This window comes from Medicago truncatula, chromosome 5 (genome assembly GCF_003473485.1).
Source record: "Medicago truncatula cultivar Jemalong A17 chromosome 5, MtrunA17r5.0-ANR, whole genome shotgun sequence".
NCBI lineage: Eukaryota > Viridiplantae > Streptophyta > Magnoliopsida > Fabales > Fabaceae > Medicago > Medicago truncatula.
This window is the reverse complement of record NC_053046.1, coordinates 26476325-26480594: the sequence shown is the minus strand read 5'-3', so window position 1 is coordinate 26480594 and position 4270 is coordinate 26476325. Positions and strand designations below refer to the sequence as shown.

At 29.7% G+C, this 4270-nt stretch overlaps 1 long non-coding RNA gene across 1 annotated transcript; it reads right to left on the bottom strand.

Moving 5' to 3' along the window:
- Positions 1-299: 299 nt before the first annotated feature.
- On the bottom strand, positions 300-1247 carry LOC11432450 (uncharacterized). Its single transcript, XR_003012563.2, has 2 exons — positions 1093-1247; positions 300-986 (listed from the first exon to the last, which is right to left on the bottom strand). It is a non-coding gene; the product is annotated as an uncharacterized lncRNA (long non-coding RNA).
- Between the last annotated feature and the right edge of the window lie 3023 nt (positions 1248-4270).

Genomic DNA, 4270 nt, shown 5'->3' with positions numbered 1-4270 from the left:
AAATTATATGACGTTTTAGCATTTCACACGTATTAAGAAATATAATTAATTTTGTGTGACAAAAAGATATTATCATGAGTTGTTTTACAAAATTATCTTTAATAAGATATGAAAAAGATAAATGAAAGAATTAAAAGGAGGAAGAATAATAAATAGTTAAAGACATCATAGAAAAATTAACATTAATTTTTCATTGATATTGTAAAGCTACCTATAATATAGGATAAACTTTTTTTTTAAAACCACATATAATTTGGGATGGAGTGAGTCACAACCAATATTCAACAACATGCTCGTTGAAAAAGAAGGGCTTTTTTTTTTTTTTTTTGAGATTGTTAATGAGAAAACGACCCTTGTTCTACAATAACTGAAGAGTCATAGGACACTCAATACAGCAATGCAACAAAATTGCTAAAAAAGCCGATGGATTTGAATTATGAGAATAAGAAAAAGGGGTTGCAAATGTTGAGAAATACGTTGCTGGAAAATCAATTAATAGGGATGTTATTGCTAACAAATTGAGTTATTGGAAAGAAAAAAAAAATAGAGTTTATGTTTCAATGGGGAAAAACATGCAAGTGGAACTTCAAATTCCACAAACTGTTTATGTGAATGTGCCAAACACTTTTCTTAGTATTCTTCAGCATACAGAAACAATTCAAATCAAGATTACTACTAAATTAATGGTGCATCTTTTAGCAATGCTATTCAATGGTATAAAGCTCCTTCAAGTGATTTGATTGGTACTAGCACAAAAATTAAATGAAATTCATGCAAAAATTATAGGTATATTGAATTTTCTTTTTTCCTAGGGAAAGAACTTATTCTTCTCTTCGTGACATTTATGCACTCTTGTGGGTCAGATATTCATACAATATATGGAAGCACTTGAGAAAGTATACAAAACTTGTTTTCGCATTTATAAATTAAAGGATACAATTCGTAAATTTTTGGACATTCAGCATCAGTTTCACAACCAGGATATGCTGCAATGAAAAAAGATAATAAAATAATGTTATTACAACGAGGTAAAAAATTGTTTACAAACTACAAAAGTAAATAAAATTCGAAAAGCGAGAAAACATGGCTTACCATGAACTTCTTTTGCAACAATGAAGAGGGAAAGAAATAAAATCATTGTGTAAACAAATTTGATAGTTTTTGCCATATTGTTTTCTCTTTGCATGTAGAAAATAGAATATGATTTTATCACTTATAATGCTCATGTAATGCTTAAGAAAATTAAATATTTTTAGAACCTAAGTACGTAGATCAATGTGTAATAATTGCCCTTTTAACATGCTTAATAAATGTCTCTTTAATAGATCAATGTGTTGTGTGTCTCTTTAGCATACTCATAAAAGGAGTAACATAAAAGAACTTACTAATTATTCGACCCCATTGTCTTTTAATTAACTGTTCAACCTATCCTGATAGAAAGGAGGAATTTTTTTAAAAATTAAGTTGGACAATAATAAATTTATATGTACAATCAATGCACAATCGATGTGACAACATAGTTATGAACAAATCGAGTGTATTATACAATTTTCTTACATAAAACAATTTGATCATAGAGAATAAGTATCAAGTTTTGTATATACATATAATAATTTCTTGACTTAATATATCATTTGGTCCCTTAACTTAATTCTTTTTTTCATAATGGTCCCTTATAGTTAGGGGGCCAAAATAAAAACCAAAAATAAGTTAAGAGACCAAATGATGTATTAAGCCTAATTTCTTCTACGTTCTTATTCACATCAATTGCTTGATTCACATTTATATACAAAATAAATTAGGATTTCTCCAACACGCTCTGTTGTTACTAGGTTTCATTGAATCGATTCAATACACATAGAGTTCATCTGAATCGATTTGATTTTCATGTGAATCGACTCAATCTTCAAACGTTCTCCATGTTCAATTTTACACATCTGAATTGATTCAACATAAGTGTGAATCGATTAAGACAATATATTTTCCTCTAAATACCAGGTTTCGTTTTCACCAAGACTCTCAAACTATAAATATAACATTTCCTCATTTTTTTTTTCTTCTAAATGCTGAAATCATTCATTACCTTTCTCTCTCATTACTCATAGGGACAATTGTAGGTTATTTAACAGTTTGATTCTTCCGAGGAATTTGATTGCTCAAGATTCTAAAGGATGCAATAAGGCTATATTTTATCCTTTACAAGCTAGGGATCATGATGAAGATTGTCGAAGGATCTCACATGGTTGAAGATTTGAAGGGTTGAGGGTCCAAACTTAAAGAAATTGGATTTGATTCAAGTTTGAGGTGATCTTGTTCAAGTATATTTAGTTGAAGGATCTCATATGATTGAAGATTTGAAGGGTTAAGGGTCCAAACTTAAAGAATTTGGATTTGGTTCAAGTTTGAGGTGATCTTGTTCAAGTATATTTAGGGTTTTGTCATCTTTGGGGTCAAAGGTTGGCTTAGTTGGTAAATTGATTATAATGAAACCTCGTATCAACTTTGTGCGTTCAACATCATAATGGAAGACCATGGATTCATCCACGAAGAGTAGACGTACCCCATGGCAAGAACGATTGGAGAAACTACTATTAAATTTGACTTTTCTTTCTATTTTTAGTTCCTTAACTAGTGTTCCGGGGGCACTAGTTAACAAGACCATTTTTTAATTCTTACATATTTGATTTGATACATGTTAAATATCGATATGTTTAATTGCAATGTTTTAAGATGATTTAATCTTTTCATTGATTAATACTTTTTTCACAAGTTTTGTTAAATCTCTCAGCATAATTGTAATTAGCTTGTAAATCATTTAATAATTGATCAAATCCTTGTATTTCCTTGTTAGCGTTTTCATTGTTGAAAGTATAGGTTTGATTTGTGATTGTATTTGTTGTGTGATTTAGTGTATTAATTTGAGTAAGAACATTAATTCAATAGTGAATAACTTATTCAATATAGAATTCTCTTGTTTTCATATTGTTTTGTTTGGATATTCTTTGTACCTTATGTCACAAATCCAATAGTTGAAACCTTTTTGAAAACAGCATTTTGAAAACCATGTTTCCAAGTAATTTTTTAATGGGTATCTATTCACTCCACCCCTCTCTAGATCCATTTCTATAGCATCATACAAACCAAAAAGTGGTATCAAATCGTATTGGAATTTCTTTAGTCGAGAATTAATATCACTCGGTCTCACATTGTTAAATGTATCTTCAAGATATTGTAGAAAAATTAAGTTCTAAAATATTCAATCACTTGTTATAAGCTTCAAATAATCTAATAAACAATTTAAGATAGATAAAATTATATTGCAATGAGTAAAGAGAAAGTAAGAAGAAAAAACCATATTTATAGAGGTTCCCTCGATCATCATATGAAATGTTGAAAACGCTTAGTAGAGTATACTGCAAAGGTTCATTGAATTTACAAATCAACTCGGTCCTAAATCTTCTACGCTAAGTAATCACTCCAAAGCCTCTAATCTTCAAGCCTCCTTGAAATTGGATAATCCCAACATCATCGAATCTCGAGCTTTCATGCAATCCTTTGATCTTCTTATCTAATAAATCTTCTTTGATATTGCATCGCTTCGGTTTCCTTGAATCTCAATTGTTTGAGAAATAACCCTCACAATTTCCTTCGGAGGTGAAAAATAACTTCTTTTACTTTAGATCCTTGATACTCCACCAAGATCCATTAAAGAAACCAAACTTACAATTATAATATACCACCCTATCAATCTAGTTCTTAAATCATACAAGTGTTCTTAAAAATAGTTTTTTGAAGAAAATCCTAATCAAAGTTTTTTAGCTATATATATACAAGAGTGATAAGTGCGATATTTGTGGCAACAACAACGACATGATTCAAATCACACTACGAATAATTTGATTCAAACATGTGAAAAGGGATAAATATGGAGCTATGAAGATTGATACGATTCAACTAATATTTGAATCGAATCAAGTGGTTTCTAGATGAAGATTGATACAATTGAAAAGAGCACATGCATGGAAACGAATCGAGTCAAACCAACCCAAATGAAGGTTGATACAAATCGAGAAACAATGATACAATTTTATTCAACACCGTGTTTGAATTAAATATTGAGACGGTATCAAGAAACATTTGTCTTAGTACTTATGATTTATTTAATTTATTTAAGAAACACGGTACTTGTCCAGACACCGTGTTTGGAAGATTCTTTTCTTTTTTTTAAAGATGAATGTTACTCTTTTTGTCTTAAACACGTCCACGTGAG